Genomic DNA, 20966 nt, shown 5'->3' on the forward strand with positions numbered 1-20966 from the left:
GTATGTTAGTAAATTGAACACCAATAAAAAATAAATTAAAAAAAAAGGTAACAGAGAAAGTCTGCTAACAAGATGGATTGACAGATAATTGGGGGGCTATCCTAGAGTTTATCTGCCACATAATTCTACAGTGAAACATGATACATGCTGTGAAAGAGAAAGGCACAGGAGCAGTGGGACCAGAGGGACTAGGCTCTGAACCAGACTAAGGAGGCTGAGCTTCATTTGAGTTGGATTTAAAGGATTAGGAGTTATCAGATCAATGAAGAAGGAATGAAAGTGATTCTGGACAGGAGCGGGCTCTATAAATGCATAGCATAGACTCCTGATGGAGAAAGTAAGGCTCAGAGACATTAAGCACATGGTAAATATTCAATAAACATTGAAGGAATGAATAAAATGCCTCTGTAGCACTAGAAGTGAGATTCCACTCTAATATGCCACATGATAACCGTATAAGTCAATTTCCATCTCTTTAAGAAAGATAGGAAAGAGAAAATGACAAGTGTTAGGAGATAGAAGGAAGATATGCTTTATAGTATGAAGAATTCTAGAGAAAGCCAGAAACAAATGGAAAAGAAACAGAAAGCTTAGATTTCAATTTTAAGACCAGAGCCTCTCTGGTCTCTAGTATCTACGTAAAGAAATAAAAATAAATAAGGAAATTGCTGTGATGTCATATTAGCTCTTTGGGGGCAGTGAGGGGGGAGGGGTGGAATGCTTTACAGGAACATAAGGTAATAATGAAACTTTTACAAATAGTTCTGTCACTCCATTCCAGGAGGAAAAAAAAAGTTTCCAGACCATTTTCAAGCTCACCAAAATCCTGTACAGTTTCTGACTCAAAAACATAATACATCATTTCTAGAACCCAAGACAAGAGATCGTTATAGTTCACTTGTTTAAGTCAGACTTAGCTTTTTTGCCTTGATATGCTATAGATGATAGAGAGGTAGACAGATTGTATTTCAGTTGAAGAGCACATTTTTCAAATGAGGTTTAAAAAAGTATCAGCACTTACATTAGCAGTAATTACCTAAAAGACAAATATTTTTAAGTCATAGCGATTATAGAAAGTTTTTTGAACCAAAAATTGAATGATAATGACCATATCTCTTTGCATGTCAAATATGATTACATTCAATATATTGAGTGGGACTACACATTTATGACCCTTCCATTCATATAAAGTCAGACCTAACAGTCAAAGTTGGTCATCCTGTTGTCCAGTGGTGATAGAAAATCACACTTGGTGCCAGCTTTCAGAGAGAAAGCAGAGGGCTCGAAGAGTCCATTGGTGAAGACACCCTCTTTTTACTGCCTCTTGGGATGCTGGATTGTTTGCCTTCTTTCCTTCATCCGTTGTGGCACATGCAATCTTTTCTGGTGTGTGTGTGTATGTGTGTGGCCGTGAGAGAGAGAGAGAGAGAGAAATACTGTGTAAATGGGTGTAGAGAGAAGTTTAAAAAGTATAATTCCTTTCTGCCAATTCTCTACACATGTGCAACGGAACCAAAATCCTTAAAGACAAAAATTTTTTCAAGAATATGGAGCATGGACCAGTGGGAAGGAAGATAATGTCAAAGGAATATGAATAACATTATTTTTAAAATATGAAAAAATAAAGGTAATAATTAAGACGTGATATCAAAATATTCTTTGAGAGTATTATAGAAAAGACAAAATCTTCAGATGCTTTAAGGTTCAGAAACATTTTTAAATTTGTTTCAATGAGAGGATGTTCTAAGGTAGCAAACTGACATTTTGATTATGTCCGCCAAATTTTGAAAGAACTATGCATTCTATCATCTAGATTATCTCTCCTAAACTTGCTACAAATGAAAAAAGCAGGATTTGGGGAACCTTAGTTATTCAGTTGATTTTCTATAGAACACATTAATTGAATTAGTGTGAATTATATGAACTACTTAGTGTGAACTAATTAGTGTGAATGAATTAATGTGAACTAAATATATGGAGTTATCCACTTTAGAGTCTGAGAGCTTTTAATAGAGAAAAGACACAAGTAAGTAATCTAGAAATGGTAAAACCTAGAAGGTTCTGGAGAAGCAAATATGAAACGAACTAATCCATAAGGGAGTCTCCGTAGCTCAGAGCAGGAAATTTACTTAATAACTCCTGCATTTTCAAAAAAAAATTACTGAAAAACTATTCACTATTTCACTGTCTAAATTTCCTAGACAACATCACTTCTTTTATGGAAAAAATATTACCTTCGATTCATAGGGAAGATTTTGGTACTTCCATTAAATGTGTATTAAAACTGCTCATCCCTGATTTCCATGTTTTCTTAACTCCTATTTTCCATCTCTTCAATCTGTCTTCAGATTCCATTTTGGGTGCTTTCTTCATGCCTTTGGTTTACCTAGTGCTTTGTTTAACCCATCTCTTGAGCTCTTATTTTAATAACACATAAAAATAACTATAACATATGTGTAAGAATGCTTAAAGAATAATAATACCATGAACACCCATATATTAAATATCTAGTTTTAACATGGACCGTTACCAATGCAAAGCTTTGGAACCAAATTCAATCTGTGTGCCTCTCTAGTCTCTTCTCTCTCTTCTTCCCAAAGGTAGCAAATTCTATGCTTATCATTTATTTTTATTTATGATTTTATCCTTCCTGCTATACTCATTTTAAGCCTCTTTTAGATAATTATGCTATCAATAGTTTATCTAATAGAATTCTTCCATTAGCTGCATCAACTAACTCTTAAGTAGTGAGTTCCTGCCTGTGACTTGTAATTTCCATCTGTGAACTGGACCTCAGAGAAAGCTGCCTCTCAAGTCCATGCCAATTATAACATGAAGTGTGGAGATTCCTTTTGGAGAATAGCTTTGCTTTTCCTCTGCTGGAGCTCTACAAGTTTCACCAGTTCTACCCCAGCTTTACCTTAGACACTAAAGGTGTGTTTCTGCACTACTTGGATCATTCAAATTCAGGGCCCACATGCAGCCTAGACTGGACTTCCAATTTCCACAGTTCCTTCCACTCATGGCTCAGAGTAGATGATCTGTTTCCACGCTACATCATCATGCTACCTACCAGGCCTGTCTCTGGACCAGAGTGTGCTATCTCCCTTCATGAAGTGAACAAACTATTTCCAGATATATTTCCCCATTGTACAAAGAGCTTTAGACATTAGCTGTCTGTATCCATGCAACTGCCTTTAACCTGCCTGGCATCAACCACCACTCATCACAATGACTTAAGTTCTCTCCATTTCCTGCTACTTAGAGATACTCAGTTCTGGCATTTGAACTCAGCTTTATAGCTAATATTTTTAAATTTATTTTGTGGTTGGCATTATTATGTATTTCTAGTTAGAAGATACCTCTCTTACATCTGCTTAGTCAACCAACGTTTCCAGAAATCAATATTATAGGTGAAAAAGTAAATTCGGGGATTTTTGTAGGATTTTGCTCAATACTTTATTGAAGTCATGCTTTGTGAATGAGAAGTAGATTTACTTCTTTGAAATATCAAACTCTTGTTTCTGTTGACTCTTCTGTTTTTCATAAACTTTTTTTAACATTTAAGAAATACTTTGTTGTGAAAAATGATATAAGATCATAAGTCTATTTAACTTACTACATGTGATTAGTAGATGGGCAACACATAGTTTAATATCACTTATTCTGGCAGATAAAATATGAGGGAGAAGGGCTTGCTTACTCTTCTTAAAAGTTAAAATCTTTAAATCTTCTACTAAAAAGAGATCTGAGTGAATTTTCAGACTCAGATATTAGGCACATCCTTCTTCCTTTCAAAAGCCATATGAAACTACCACCCATGAAACTGTCTAAGTCTTTCTAAATATCTTTATATATCAAAATAATTTTTGCCTTAGGTGTGACTAACGTGTATTTATCACCATATTAATCAACTTCCTTATTATTAGTCCTTAACGAAAATATGTAAAAGTAAATTTTGAAAAACGTTAGTTTGAGAGAAAATATATTTTCTTGTTTTTATTATTATTTTATTTTATTGCCCTCTGGTTTTGAGGCAATTATTGATTTGGATGTATTTCTCTTAAAAATCTCATTTCATGTGCCATTTTTAAAGAAGTAGCAGAGCATATATGTTAAGATTCCCTTCTGAAAAAACAAATAATAAATAAATAAATAAATAAGATTTCTACTTCTGAAAAAATAAAATATAAATAAATAAATAAATAAATAAATAGATTTCCCACTTCTGGAGTCAGATTGCCTATGTTTCAAATCAGCCTCCACCACTTACTATGAATTGTGTTACCATAGGCAAGGTTTTTAATCTCTATGTACCTCAGATTCTACATCTGAACAGTAGGGATTATGCTGCTGATGATAATAGTGCCCACCACATAGGGTTGTTTTATAAGGACTAAATGAATCAATACACATAAAGCACTTAGAAGAGCCCTTAGTTTATGTTATTGTTATTATTATATTTCAAATTTCCATGAAGCTTTTTGCACAAGCATCTCTAAGATGTTCGTAGCCATAACCTAGCCTAATGATTTCATGGTTTAATGGGAAAATCTCAAGGCACCGTATCTTGAGACTTATAGAAACAATCCTATGCTATCACTTTTCATGATCTCTTGCTTTTTTCATGAATGGATTCCTTAAAGGTAATGAATCCAAATAAACCTGCCTTTTTTTCCATCAAAACCCTTTGTTGAGCCTGTTTACAGGAAATCTTTCGGGCATGGAGGGAGCTGAGGCAACAGAAGAACCCTTCAGCTTTATAGCCAGAGAGGGCCCTCACCCCCACCCCTACTGGTCCTGTGGGCCAAGATAAACATGCTTGGCAAGGAGTGCCTTGCTCACTCCACCCTGTCAACTCCGAGGTGAAGGTTTTGAACTGTGGTATTGCTACTCCACCCAACTTATGTTCCATTTTTAATATACCTTTGTGATAAAATGTATTGTATCCATTTAAAAAAAAAAGTCTTGAAGGTGTGGCTGACCAAAAGGAAAGCAATATCCTGCCACTGCCTCAGACATGAAAGGCACTCTAGCACCAGCTCATGGCCCACCCTCTCTACTTGGCTGTACAGCTCAGGCTCCACATTTTGTTCAACAACATTCACATACCTCGCCACCTGGGAAAATGCCATAAATTGTCCCAGTCATGTGTGCCCTGGCAAACACCCAGGGGTATCACTGGGCTCCCAATAGCCAATCACAGAAAGAATATCAGCACACCTTGCTTTCTTCAACAAATGTCTTGCTACAACTGCATGAAAATAAAATGTAAGTTAAATCACTTCTTAAATGCATTAAGAATTTTCTGCTTAATGAATACTGCAGAAGACTATTTACTGAATAATAAAATTCCCTTGTAAAGTACTCGTACCCTAGTTTATCTGTTTTCATGCTTAGAGTTTTGTAATCTGATTTTCCTTTAAAGCATGATGTGACAATGACATTAGTTTCTCCACTGTAGGTATCACATAATCTTTGGGTGTTCAGTTTTCTTTGGGGGAATATTCAGGCACAAGATTCAGCAGCCTCTGCAAGTCCCTTCAGGCTCAAAATGCAGTCTTCCTAAGGCAGCCTATTTAGAGGAATGTCCTTTAATTTGGTTATTCTTTCTGAGTTATCACTTGCTCTGTAGTCTGGGGGAGTTTGTGCTTTCCTCTATCAGTTAGTCAGACAGCTCCACCTGATACTTCACTGGCCTAAATGCCTTGAGGACATGACAGAGAGAATTAGAACTATGATAAGCTGACATCCTAAAGCTCCCTCCAAAATCTCCTTCCATGGCTATCTTTCCTGCTTTGTTTTTGGCCCAGAGATGGAAAAAAAAAAAAAAAAAAACGAAACAAAACTGTAAAGATCAGGAGTGCCTTTAACAATTTCATAGGTTGGGACCTTCTTTCTGGCTGATCCCAGTAACATAATATACTACATATGATATTTCATTATTTGCCATGAGCACCAGAGATGCACAAAGGGAAAGTTGTATTAACTCTTCTTCAGACACTGGGGAGAAAGCACCATAAGGTGGTTAGGTTACTTTCCCAAGCCATCCAGCTGGTTATTAATGAAGCTAAAGATGCTGAATTTTATGACAGAGTTACTAAGTTATGCTGTTTGATGTTGAAGTGTCTGACATCAGAGGTATTTTAGTTGATAACTTCCACTGTTGTCCCCACTGAGTGTCACATTATTCACTCAAGGAGTTCATACATTCACCAACCCATCCTTGAATAATCTCAGAAACAAAAGGCAGCTGAAAAGGTAATATCTTAAGCATTAATGAGATATTGGAGGTGTAATCAGTTCACCCAAGCCACAGCCTCCAAACACAAACATAACTAGTAGTTTAACTCCCCCTGTGGCTAAAGAAATACTTCCATTAATGGAAATATTTGAAATCACAGAGATAAAAAGAATGTGTGATTCACATCAGTATTATTTATCTCATCTAACGACAAAAATAAATGTGATAATCAATATGAAACAGCTTGGCAAGCTTCAAAGAATAAAGAATCATTTTTGGCATTATTACTGGTTGTAAGAATAATAGCATTATAAACTATCAGCTGACATTAAAAAGATCATTAGAAGATATTATAAAACACTTTGTGCCAGTAAATAAGACAACGTATATGAAGGTATTGCCAAACTGACAAATTAAAAATAGGAAATCTGAATGGTTCAATATCATTAAGGAAATCAAACTTATTTTTATAAACCTTTCCACAAAAAAAATTCCACATCAAGATGGTTCACCTGTAAATTATCACAGAACTTAAAGGATAAATAACTCCAATCTAACACAAACACTTCCAGGGATAGAAAAAAAGGATAAGAGACACATCTGTGTTATTTATGAGCCCAGCATAATCTTGATGCCAAAACCTGACAAGGTTGTTATGAGAAAGAAAAATAGCAGACACATAGATGCAAAAATCATAAGCAATATTAGCTTGACCCTGTGGCCTCTGTTCCAGGAATACCAGGTGGATTATGATTCAAAAACCAATCAATGTGATTTATGACATTAACATTAAAAAGAAGAAAATTACATAATAAACAACAAATTCAGAAAAAGCAGTTGATAAAATTCAACACCCATTTTCTTAATCAGATAGCATACTTAGCAAAAGTTCTATAGCAAATATCCATATTTATGACTTTGGGGACAAAACAACAATGTCCATTATCACTATTTTTGTTTAAATTACACTGGAGGTCCTAGTCAGTACAACAAGACAAGGAACAGGAATAAAAGGTACAATCATTGAAAAGTAAAAAATAAATAAATAAATAAATAAATACTCTTCAATAAATAATTGAAAAGTAAAAAATTTTCATTATTCATTATTGCAATGAAGAAGTGCATTTATCAAGCTCATTGGGTGCAAGGGTCCAATATTCAAAAAGCGATTAGCTTCTATATACAAATGTTAATCAAATAAAAAATGAAACTTTTTATTTTTTTAATTTATTTTTTATTGGTGTTCAATTTACTAACATACAGAATAACACCCAGTGCCCGTCACCCATTCACTCCCACCCCCCGCCCTCCTCCCCTTCCACCACCCCTAGTTCGTTTCCCAGAGTTAGCAGTCTTTACGTTCTGTCTCCCTTTCTGATATTTCCCACACATTTCTTCTCCCTTCCCTTATATTCCCTTTCACTATTATTTATATTCCCCAAATGAATGAGAACATATAATGTTTGTCCTTCTCCGACTGACTTACTGCTGTTCACAATAGCATTGAAAACATCAATTTAGCAGGTACGTGCAAAGGAATTTAAAGAATAAGCATCGAGAAATGATGGGACCAGTGCCTCAAAACAGATCTAAAGTTCTTGTAAACATAACTAATTTTTAATAATTATTTTCTAAAACCAATGGCCAAATATTTTCTCCTCCTCCTCTCTTTTGTTATCTGCTACGTTTCTTAAAAGCAAGGTATCACGATTATTTGAAAATTCACCAGTGACTCCCTAATGATTGCAGAAAATAGAAATAGACTTCAGGAAACTTTTCATGGAAGCCACTGGTTTTAAGCTGGCTTCATGTCTTACAGGGAGAGTCCCAAAAGAGACTGAATTAATCCATGACAGGCACAGGTCACTCTGGCTCTCTTAGAAGTATAATTTTCCATTTAATCAGATAGCTTCTTCATACAGAACATCTTATAGTATGTCTCATGAAAATATACAAGGTGTCTAAAGAAGCAATTCTGAGCTAATAGAGAACTTCTGAATACCATCTTGAGCAAGTTCTAGAGTATTCAAATAGTATATGACTTTCTGATGAATACACTGGACACTGGGGCCTTCTGTACTTTTCCATACAGATCCGCACTCAGAACAGCTCCAACTGTCTATGGGAAGGGCCTGAAAGACAAAAGATCTAGGATTTGGCTATTGACACACAGAGCATAAATTAATTACCCAGAGTGTGTTGGCAGATAGATTTGAACTTAAGGACGTAGGACAATCTGCACAGGTTGCCAATGGTTTGTGCGTTGTGAAAAGAGAAAAACGAAATTAAAAAAAAAAAAAAAAAAAAAAAAAAAAACAACTCTTGCTGGCATAATTTACATTGGATCACAGGAGCACATTCCAGTCAATCCACTTCATAGACATGATCTCACTGGTCTCCCCAACATCCCTAGAAGGAAATGAGGGGGACAAGTGTGACTCCACCCTTTAGGCCAGAAGTCCCATCCTTCACTCCCACTTGTGGCTAAGAGTGGGTGGAACACATTTATACAGAGGAACAAATTACCATCTTCTTTGCTTTCTGGCCCCTTAACATGTGGGTGAACAAGTCTGCCTTCCACTGCTTGAGGCCACACAATTCCCAAAACAACTTGTCTGAAAGGTTGGGGACTGAGTCACTGGCCAGTGATAATTCTCAAACAACTGCTGGTTTGTTTCTCAATCATTGTTTGGCCTTGCTGACTTGGATTCAATACACCATGTAATGTAAGTGGCTGGGATGAAATTTTCCTTGTTGGCCTAAAGGAGGCTTTTCTTTTTTTTTCTGAAAAGTAGCTCCTTGCTGCTGCTGCTGCTGCTGTTGTCATTATTGTTATGGTTGTTATTTGAGTATAGTTGACACACAATAATGCATTAGTGTTAGATGTACAACATGGTGGTTCAACCTCTCCATGTGTTATGCTGTACTCACCACAAGTGTAACTACCACCTATCACCATGCAATACTATTACACTATCATTGACTATATTCCTTGTGCCGCGCCTTTTATTCCCAGGATATTCATTCCATGGAAGGGGAAGACAATAGTGAAATGGAAGGTGAAGCACTTTACACCTTTGCACTAGAGGCCATGTTGCTAGCACTATGCTCTTCTAGAAGATAAGACTGACCCTGGGAAAGTAAATAATTGGGCATTCAGAAGTTCTCCCAAATAGTAACCTAGATCTTCATTTTTCTGTTGTTATTGAGGTTTCTTTCTGTAACTATATCACCATTCGAAACTTCACTCCTCCTTTATGTGTGATTAAAAAAAAATCTGTGCAGAATTGTTCAAATTCTCCATCAAAACAGCTACTAGTAATTGTAATGTTGATGAAAGGTCGTTGGGAAAGAGAAGAGTATGCCAACAAAAATTTATTGGAAAGTACTTTTCACATTAGGAAATACAAAATAATTTATCCAAAAACCAACTCCCTAGAATTCATGTTTGATCTCCTATTCTTAAAGATATATTTGGATTTTTTTCCCACTACAAATGAAAATGCCCCAAATATTGAGGGATGAAAAGTACAGATCATTCTCCATATAAATGTTAACATACATACTCACTCTACTAACATATGGATATGTCTTACAGATATAGAACTCAGCAGCGTAGAGCAGTGTTCTGAGACGAGCACCATATGTGACATAATAATGCATTATTTCACTAAAGCTTGCAGAGCTTAAGAAAATAGCCTGAGGAATAAGACTGCTCCTTTCTGAGCCAAGGTTGCAATCTTCTAAGTCCAAGACGTGCTTGAAAACAGTCATTAGGTAATTGTAAAAGCCAAGGGAAATCAGCTTAAGAATATGAAATAATATTACTACTGACTGCCCTTTCCCATGTTCAATCCAGATGGAAGCTGGGCACGTGGGAGGTGACATTTGTAGGATAGCAAAGAAAAGGAGAAGGAAGGAGCTACCTTCCTACCTATGTTCTCTTTGTAAGATTTTATTACTATCTGCTCTTTCTATTGCCCAGAAAGTGGGAATATTTTATTATCCGTTCAATATGTTATGGAAAGTCTCCCTATGTCTTTTTATAACGTAATTTCATTTTATTCTTAGGCAATTTCATTTCACATATCAATAGTAGCTTATTAGCTTATTCAAATCAACAACATAAAGGACACTTCTTGCTATTAAATAAAGAGCCTTTAACGGGAGTCAGAATACTTTAGTCTCACTAACTTGGTGTGTGACCTTGAGTAAGTCAATTAACCTCTCTAAGTTTTGCTTGACTGTCTGTCAAATGAAAAAGATGAGATAGATTATCTCCATAGGTCTTTCTAGGATTGTTTTGTCCATTTTCCAAATCAGTTTCTATTTGCAGAAAAGGTTCAATCTGTTTCTGGCACAGTAATGACCAAGTCAGAATCTCTATTCGGGATAGTGAGAAAAATAGTCCAACACATTTACAAGATGAATTACTGTGGCCAAAAGATACATAAATATGGATTGGCTGTATTTTTAATATCCAGAGAAATTTCCATCCCTGAATTACTTCATTAGCAACTGTTACTTCACCTATCCCTGGCTGAGATTTTCCACTAACACTAGGTCAGCAATTGTAGACTCTATTTTCTAAGAAAAATCTCTGTTTTTTCCATCTGCAAAATTTTCACACCAATGGCCTTTTCCTTAAGGGTCCGATGGAGACTGAAAGATTAGAGGGGGGGGGGGGGGAAAGGTTTATGTAGCAAGAGTTTCTGACTTGGGAGTGTATTTAGTCCAGAAACAAAAACTCTGAAGTGTGGCTGGCTTAGTAAAAGTCATCAAGAATATGGAGGACCAGCTGCTCTATATTTCCTCAGAGATTAGAACCTGAGGAAACTGCTTTCAATTATAGCAGAAGGCGGCGTTTCGAGTTAGACCCAAAGAATTTCCTGGTTAGGTCTCTGAAACAAGTCACTAAGGGAGATCTTTCACCACCCTCAAGGATGCCATGAGACTAAGGACACCCATAACTGAGTATTAGTCCCTGTGTGCTCAGGGGCTTCTACATTCAGCTTCTGCACTAAGCACACTGCATTTGCTATCTACTTTTATCAGCACGACAGTCCAGGAGAGAAGTGTTACCAGTATTCTCACTTTTTTGATAAGAAAACTAGTGTTTTTGATAGCTAGCTAGCAGAGGCACTGGGATTTTGAACCCAGAGCCTGCTCTGTTCAGAATTAGGCTCTACTGCCTCTGCAATGGATCATCTCTCATCTAGTCAGCTGCAGCTTGATTGGAAATAACAAAAGGAAGCTACTGGTTCTGACCAAATGTAGGAACACCTCTTATACAAAGAAATAGAACCTGATGTTCTCCATCTCCACCAATTCTGAAATCACTGGGAAAGGCTTGAGCTGCTTGAAGTTGTGTAAAGACCACAGAACCTGAGAATTTACCAGCTCTATGACCTCAGGCATGTCACTTAACCTCTCTGATGTTTGGTTTTCTCTTTCATCTATTCAACGCTATTCACTGAATACCTACTTACAGAAATTCAGTGGTGAATAAAATCTGGAAAAGGGGAAAAATAATAATTACCCCCACAACATTGCTGTGTTTCCCATTACATCTGTGAATTCCCTTGCCACTTTCTCTCCTGTCCCAGGGATTTATGTCACAGAAGGAAGAACTTCCTGACACTAAGTGTTGGGAAATATGTTTCTAAATACAGAATAAGGAGTAGAGAATTGTTATCTTCTGAGCAAAAGGTGCTTTTTTCCAGAAAAAGCCCAGAGCAAAAAATCACCAGCAACATTATTTCCTTTCTCCTCTGTATTGCAGAGAGTGTTTTCATACCTCTATTACAGTGCTTATCATATTTAAATTATTCTTACATATCTATTCCTCCATGAGACTCTAGATTCTAAAAGAAAAAGTCTATCCTTTGCTCCTTTCTGTATTTACCAAAAGTCATACAAAGGCCTGGACATGACACTCATACAATATTTATTGATTGAATGAACAGGTAGGTAGGTAGTTGGGAGATGTATGGATGGATAGATAGATGGATGGATGGATGGCAGATAAAGGTTCCTGGTTGGAAAAAATGAGAATAAAATCACAGGAGAGAAAATATAAATTGAAACTTATTTCACGTAGTAAGACTAGTAGGCCATTTGGAGGTTTTGCTTTATTTTGATGTAGGAAGAGCTGTAACTAAGCAAAAAGTGTCTTTCATGAGTGTTTGAAACCTCCAGAACTCCCTTCTCAGCGGTGTTTGGGGGAACAGGATAAATTCAAGTTTGTGAAAGGAGTGGGTGGTCCTGCTGGGAAGCAGGTGATAGGACCACATGATTTCTTCCAGCCTGAGCTTCAGTGACTCAGTAATTCCAAATGAACCTTCAGGAATCCTTCCAATCAAATGATTCTTTCCAGTTACTCAGACTGGGCCTTAAACAAGCTCACATCGAAAGAACCCAAATACTTAACCCAATATTGTCGTGTCACAAAGATTGTTTTTACATCAGTGAAATCCCTCAGCCAAGTGTAAGTGCTATGAATGTGGGCTAGGAGAGACTGTGACTTTGTCTCTAGGAGATCAAAACAGGCTGCAAAATCAAACCTGAAACCAGATTTGGGAGCCAAGATCTGAAATGAACTAATTTTTTTTTAACTGGATTGATGAAGTAAACTCTTCAGAACAGTCAAACAGTTTGGAGTCCTGCCTTCTAGGATTGTTTTTAGGATTCTAGAGAGTATATGTAAAATGTCTAGTACAATGCCAGGCACCCAGGAGGGTGTCATCAGTGACATCAGATCTGAAATCCTCTAGTCATCCTGCATTCACAGAGGCCATTCAGCAGCAGATGATGCAAGCCAGCCATGTCAATAGGGATCACACTCAGAGTATGAACGTAGAAGAAGGACTCTTTTTTCAAGTTCAACCACTGGGTATCAAGTGCTTTTTGGGTACCTGGCACTGTACTAGACATTTTACATATACTCTCTAGAATCCTAAAAACAATCCTAGAAGGCAAGGTAATTATTCCCATTGTATCTGGAGAAATGGAGCTTCAGAGAGGTTATATAAACTGCCCCATGCCATCTAGCTACAAAGTTAGATTCAGGATTCAGATCTAATGTATCTCTCTGCTTCCCTTCCTAAATTAGGAGGCTTGGCAGATTGTTGGATTATTTACAAGCATTTGAGCCTAAATGCTGTGAGAAGACAGACCACTGGACACAAAATCTTATTTTATGAGTCGTCACTATTCTTTAATAAGTTTGTCATTTGGTTCAAACCAGTTGTACATCTTTTTCCTACTGAAATGGAAAATTGTCAAGCCTCAATAACTCGGTTCCCACGCTATTTCCAAGTTGTCAGTATTATTTTATGATAGAATCATTTCTTATGGTAGAGTTGTGTGTTTGCTTTATAATGTCTGAGTTTGGCACCTTGCAGAATAATTTTCTGAACGGGAATTGTGCTTCCATTACCTAATTGCAAAAAGTTGCCAAAATTTTAAAAGGCTGTGGGAAGGGGAGGCAATACAAGAATTCAAGTGACCTCAAGGTCTCCCTCTTAAAAGAAATGGAAATATTTTTGGACTAGATCGTCATCCTATTTGTTGGTATAACTACAACTGGAAGGGGAGAAGAAAACGCAATACTTTTCTCCCCACTTTCTCCAGTGACACCTCCAGCTGAATTATGCTATTCATAAAGAAAATATTTCCGGGTATTTGCAAACTTTACCATCTTCTAAAAAATGTTAATGTACTAATTTGATGCCTCACTCTGAGGAAAAAATATATTTATTCTTAATGTAATAAAGACTCTGAGAAAAAAGTGTCAATCAACTAAAGTGAAAGCTCAGGCAGTAAGAAGACAAATGCAAATAATGCAAAGTATGGCATCAACGCTGATGGGCAGGGATACTGTTTCACACTGTCTTGCTATTATCAAAAGTGCTGAGAGGAAAGAATAAGAATATGCATATCCCTGCTGTGCCCAAAGTATGAATATCTTCCAAATGCCACACATTTCAGCCTTTTATTTTATAGACATAGCCATGAAATAATATTAGTATATTATTATTTCCATCATCACTAATCTTTCTTTCTTAGTTTCCTAATGAACTTAAAAATTTGCCAAATAAAAATGTCAATGTGAAGAAAAGAAATAAGACTAACATTTCCCTACACAGTCTATGCCATACCTTATGCCCAATATGCATTTCTTCTCTCCTTTTCTCTATGCTGTAGAACTTTAGAGTCTTCTTAAAAATTCTCTTGTCTCTGTTTTCCATTTATAATTCTGCTGATGACCTTCTGCTGAGAATAAAAGATTTTGCTTTCAATTCTAAACATGCAGAATTTACCTCTGGTTACTAAAAGCTGATGGCCAAATCATGTTGATTTTGCTTAAGTCTGTAATATGGTAATAAACTGAATAGGTTCTTAGTAAGAGTGCTAGTTCATCTATCATGGCAGTTTTCTGTGATTAAAAAAATATGGCTGTAAGAGTCTACCTTACACATTATAAGGTTCTCAGCTGAGGGACTTGGCAACCTTTTGAATAATACTTGTGTTTTTGTTTTTGTCTTTTTTGTTTTCAATATTACATAAAACAGTTTTGCCTCTCATAAATCTTAATATCCTTCTTCTTCATCAAATGCTGGAGCAGAAATCCCCCAAAGGTAGCTACTTTTAAAATTTTCACAATCTCACTTCATTAGAACTAAACTTGTAGCCCTAAATTGATCCTACAATTTCCCAGAAAGGACAAAGTAAATTTAAAGAACATGTTGCATCTTTACAACGATAGTAGAATGAAGGGTTGTATTTTTTACCAAAGACCTGCACTGAGATTTAATAGAATTACCATAATACCATATAATACTAGTGCTATATCTTTAGTATTTAGTATAAACCTTTTTACAGTATATGAAAATGAAGAAAGAGAACAATTAAGTAGCTGATCATTTATTTCACTTCATGTTGGCTTATGTAATAGGTTTCAGAGATGTAAGTCCATTAAAGGGTCCACAAGGTAAGAACAAAGAAAGATTAAGAACAAATCAAAGATCTTGAGTAAGATCTCAAGAGGAGATCTCCAAAAGTCTAAAGGCAGGAGAACATTAGAGGCCAGCAGTCTGGTCCACATAGTGGGGCTCTCTTGCTAGAAGTGCTCAGTGTGACCACCACGATGACTTTGGCTGAGCTATAGAACTGTCCCTTTCAGAAAGTCCAAATGCAATGGAGGCACCGAGCAGCAGGCGGATCATTGATTGCCAAGTCAAGGCCTGCCTGTCTCCATCGCCTTTTTGACATTAGACAATTCACTGAAATTCCCAATTCCTAATCTGTAAAATATTGATAATAACAATGTACACTAAGGATTGTAAAACAATGGATGTGAAAAGCACTTTGTGGTCTACTAAACACTATGCAAATGTTAGTTATGCTTATTCGTTTGTGTGTATTGTAGACTAGATGATTCTAAAACTCTTAGATTTCACAAATGGAGAGGGAAGATGAGGGAATTGCACTCCGTGTGCCGAGGCCGGGTGTGGGGCTCTGTGCCTGGGCAGGAGGCTGCAGCTGTGCGTGCAGGCACACCACTGAGTACATATACTGTGTGTCAGAGTTATGAGACTCCACTCTGCACTCTGGATGCCATCAAATTGTTTACAAACATACTTGATATGAACCAGAAAAAAACCTGATACCATCTTTATTCGGGATTCAAATTGAAAAGCAGTACTGCAGCGAGGCTTCGGTAAGAAACATAAATAGTTTTAATGAGTAACTTAATATGGTTGTTGTAAAAACTAATGAAATAATTTAAGTGAGAGCAGAACAAATATTTGTAATTTTGGAGATTTCATGAATAATTGCACAGCCACAGCCACAGCCACAATAGTTCTTGTGTTCTGCATTTTCCAGAACACCTGATGAATTCTGTTACCCATAAACTGCCTATGAAGGAAAGCTTGAAGTAGCTTGAGTCTATCAACTAGGCGTTACACTCACCAGCACATCTTCATCAGTATGATCATCAATGTTTATGCAAAATCCCTAACTGCTACCCATACCATCAGAGAAAAAAGTGTCCAAATAACTATAGGTTTAACTGCATTTTGTGTTCTAATACACTAAAAAATCTGAAATCTGATCTTCCTGCTTCCCGTTTCTAAGGAGCCTTGTAATTAGACTGGGCCCATCCAGACAATCCAAGATAATCTTTCCATCACAAGATACTTAACTTAATCACATCTGCAGAATCGTTTTTTGCTATGTGAAATAATATATTCATAGGCCCCAGGGATTAAGTCTTGGACATTTTGAGGGTCCAGTATCCAGCATACCATAGATAGTTTATTGTGTTATCATTACTTTTTCCCTGAAGGAAAATAATGCATTGGGAGCATTAAAAACTTGGTCAAATATGTCCAATGAGCCTGTGAGTGAGCTCTGCAATCATTATGTCCAATTCTTCCTGCCGTCTCAGTCTAGCATAAGTTTTCTTACCCCTAGCACTACTGACATTTAGGGCCAGCTATTTCTTTGTTGTAGGGAGCTGTCCTGTACATTCTGGGAATTTTAGAAACCCTCATGGCATTTACCCACTAGATGCCAGTAGCACTGCCCCTGTGGTTGTGACAACTAAAAATGTGTCCATATATCACCAACTGTACCCTGGGTGGGAAAAAATCACCCTCAGTAGATAAGTATTCATCTAACAGAAAGCAGCAAATTATTGTAATAGCCTCTTTAAAGGCAGCAACTCACAGAATGCAGAAGATTTGGTGGTATATATTTTTTAGGTTTATTCATTCATTTTAGAGAGAGAGAGCATGAGCAGGAGGTAGAGGGAGGGAGAGGAAGAAGGAGGGGAAAGAAGCACACTCTCCGCTGAGTGGGGGGCCTGATGCAGGCTCAATCTTGGGACCCTGAGATCAGGACGTGGGCCAAAATCAAGAGTCCTACACTTAACTGACTGAGCCACCCAGGCGCCCCAAAGGATCTGGTGGTATTAACTGATGGCTACTCTTAAGGGGCCAAATATGGATTATTTATCTCGGCATGGTAGACTATATTCACCACTTTGTCTGAAAGACAAAAACTTCAGAGTTAATTCTTATTCATTGGCACTAACTCATCTCTGTAACGTGTTCAGTGTGGGTTATATATGAGGCTTTTGATTCTTTGGCTATCCCGCTGAGAGTGGCGTTTAGTATACCCTGTCTTAGAAAAGCTGTGAGCCTATCAGTGGCAGGAACCGTGTCTTATTACGCTTCTTTCCATGAACCATAATCTCCTCAACCTACATCCAGCAACCTTTTCATTATACTATAGTGCTTCTCAAACACAGAGGTGCTGGTTTTTCTAGAAGGATACAGGCCAGGCCTCAGAATTTGCTTCTTGGCTGATCTCCCAGGCATTGATTCCCAAGCTTTAACCATTTGTACACCCCTTTCACAATTTCTTTTTGCCATTATTTACTTGGTATTTGTCTTCAAATCTATGCATGTTTCTCAAACATAAACACAAATTCAGCAATTTTATACCTGAAATCATGTTTCAGAATGCTATTATAATCTTTTTAAAATGTATTAAGTCCATAACTCTAAAATATTTCATATTTGCCCAATCACCATTTAAAAGAATCTCACTGTTTAGCACTCCTATGACACTTCAAGACATATTGCCCTAATGAGCAATCCAGTAGTGGAAGAGGATTAAGAGGTATAATCTTCCAGTTATAAAATAAATAAGACATGGGATATAATGAACAGCATAGGGAATATAGTCAATAAGGTTATAACATTTTGTATGGTAAATGGATGGTAACCAGACTAACTATGATAATCATTTCATAATGTGTATATAGAAATATCAAATCACTATGCTGTATCCCTGAAACTAATACGATGTTGTATGTCGGTTATTCTTCAGTTAGAAAAAAAAAATCAAACCATTGCCCTGGAGACAACCAACCACAGCAAAAGCTAACATTTATTTCTAATTCTAAAGATATTTTCCCATCTGTTCAAGTTCCTCACAAATGAGGGACCATCAAAGTACAACAAACCAAACTACTCACAGAGATGCTGCAAGTTCTCACAACCAGAGATAAAACCTCAGGCTACTATTTATACAGTTTCCTAAAAATCTTCCTTTTAATTTTTAAAAAAATATATAATAGTTAAAATATGTGAGCTGAGAAAACAGTAGCACCAAGTAGTTTCTACTGATATATTTAATGTAAGATATTAGCCAGCTAACTGCAGAAAAAGCAAAGTAAAAAAATTGGGAAAGATAAACCTGACCAGTGTTTTCCTAAGTGCAATCCATAAAACATTAGTTCTACAAAATCTTAATAGATATTGCATTAAAAAAAATCGGGGGGGGGAGTTTGGAGAAGATCTAAAGTAAAATAATTTGGGGAAATTCTACTAGAATGAAAAATTTTTTATTGTAAGGCTTCTTAGACATTTTCATATTCTAATGTCCTTTGTGAAACTTAAGAGAAGCATGTATTAAACAGACAGTCCTAAATTTACTTAGTGACAAAATCCCTTCTTTTTTCTAGGAGTTAGTATTGCTTGGGGCTAGCGTTCTAAGGAATGTATTTTGTGAAATGCTGATCTATCCAGATTAGAGAAAATTTTATTTTCCAGAGATGAAGGAGAACAAACTTTAGGGTAATGGATATTTTTAAATGCATGCTATCTTATTTTTCTAAAGCACATAGAAGCACAGACTCTTTCCTGGGTTAATTTTGTTAATTACAGCCTTGCACCCTCAAGGACTCAAAAAACCATTACTGGATATGAATGATAAATGAACATAAAGGACAACATGGAAATTCTTTTGCTGCTTCTAGTATGGTTTATGTTGGCTACTTTTTTGCTTTGAGAAGTAATTAACTTCTTTTTATCTTAACTCATAGAGCTCCACAAAATATGGGCCCTGATCATCTGAAAACCTTTGCTGGACTTGGATGGCACAATTGGTTGAGTGTCTGACTCTTGGTTTGAGTTCTAGTCATGATCTCAGGGTGCTGGGATCAAGCCCCAACCTGGGCTCCCCACTCACCCTGGAGTTGGCTTGGGGTTCTCTCTCCTCTTCCCTCTCTCTGTCTCAAATAAATAAATAAATCTAAAACAAAACAAAACAAACCTTTGCTGGAGCTGATTACACCTGAAGAGCATTAATGGACAGCTGTTAAAATTCATGGCATCGGCACACAGAACTTTCCTTAGCGGGCTCTTACATTCTCTCCATGTACAGTATGTAAACACGCAGGGGTCATTCTGAATAGAGATTAAGGCCATGAATTGGAAATTAGTTAATTTGTCAAATTTAATTTTTCTAGCCACTACTACATACGGTTTGACATGAAACAAACTGAATGAGATAGTGTGGCCAAAACAATGAGCCCAGAGTGGCTCCCAAGAAATATAGAAGCCACAAATTACTATCACCCAGAGTGTTAGTACTAGGAAGGATATCAGAGATGGAGAAAATGACATCGTCATCAAACTGCTAGTGATGCTAGTGGCAGCACTTAATTATTTTATGAGTTTGGGAAAATTGCTCTGCCTGCATAGGACCCACTTTCACCTGTTGAATGAGAAGTAGGTGGCAGAGAATTCTCTAGCACCTTGTTCCTCAAAGTGTGATGTGTGGTCCAGCAGCATCGGCATTACCTGGGATCTTGTTAGAAATGTAGAAACTCAGGCGTCACCTTAGATCTACCAAGTCAGAATCTGCATTTTGACAAGATCTCCAGATGAACTAATACACCTCAAACTCTGTTCCTAGCACCTCAAACCACCCCTCTCTACAAACACTCTCTGCCACCCAACTACCCTCATGGACAGGGAACCAAAGGGAAGAATTAGCTGTAAGGATTAATTTTTTAAAAAGCTCCACACCCTCTCCTTTGACAGACAAGGAAACTGAGGCCCAGAGGGGTAAAGCAGATTTCCTGAAACCACACAGCCAATTAGGGGCAGAATGCAGATTTCCTTATTAGCTTTTCCAGCATAGTTGATTGTACTGCTTCACAAAAATGCTACCAAAATGGTGGGATTAAATTGCCAAGTGTTAATGTTACAACAAATGAATAGGAATGCTTTTCTTCTCTCGGAAAAAAAAAAAAAAAAAACAACAACACTTTTTTCAAGTTAAAAATGACTGCTTTTTAATGAAATTATGTTTTTCCTGGAGGTACTTACAGAAGAATCAAGTTACAGGGTGTCTCATTCCTCTTCCAGGCAGTAGGAAGGTCTCTATACTCAGGCCAGACACTTACTTTTCCCTTTCCTCCCTCTCTCAACACCCGCTCACCCCTCCCGTGTGCGCGCACACACACATACAGACCTCACAATGACGACGTATAATTCAATTATGAATAACTGCAGAAACCACATGAGTCCACGATCCAGGATGCTCACAAGTCCAGTTTTAGTCAATGACTCTTAGCAACCAGCAGCCTTGTCTGAAGCGACTGAAACCTTCCGTGGCTTGAAAACCAAATGGATCTCAAATAACCACAACGAAATGGATGGATATGTAGGTTAAGAGGATATTATGGTTATGCTTAAACAAATTTCACTAATTCAGCACTAAGTATACTGTAGTCCCCCCTTATCCAAGATTCCAGAGATAGGACCAAATCCTACATATGTATATACTGTTTCTTCCTATACGTACACACCTATGATAAGGTTTAATTCATAAATTGGGCACAGTAAGAGATTAACAACAA

The 20966-nt window shown here is 37.0% G+C and overlaps 1 protein-coding gene and 1 long non-coding RNA gene across 10 annotated transcripts in view; one reads left to right on the top strand and one right to left on the bottom strand.

The window, feature by feature from the left end:
- The window catches only part of CMSS1 (cms1 ribosomal small subunit homolog), a 142434-nt gene that overhangs the window by 29872 nt on the left and 91596 nt on the right, over positions 1-20966 (top strand). The window lies entirely within an intron of this gene.
- Positions 1-20966, bottom strand: part of LOC102151895 — a 124063-nt gene that overhangs the window by 17225 nt on the left and 85872 nt on the right. For 7 of the 9 annotated variants that reach the window (XR_005383189.1, XR_005383187.1, XR_005383188.1 and 4 more), the window contains one exon: positions 14404-14515. This is a non-coding gene — a long non-coding RNA (uncharacterized LOC102151895). Of the gene's footprint in view, positions 1-5158; positions 5255-7617; positions 8377-14403; positions 14516-20966 lie in introns of those variants that run through there. The other 2 variants (XR_005383185.1, XR_005383184.1) reach the window with 2 other exon arrangements.

This window comes from Canis lupus, chromosome 33, assembly GCF_011100685.1.
Source record: "Canis lupus familiaris isolate Mischka breed German Shepherd chromosome 33, alternate assembly UU_Cfam_GSD_1.0, whole genome shotgun sequence".
NCBI lineage: Eukaryota > Metazoa > Chordata > Mammalia > Carnivora > Canidae > Canis > Canis lupus.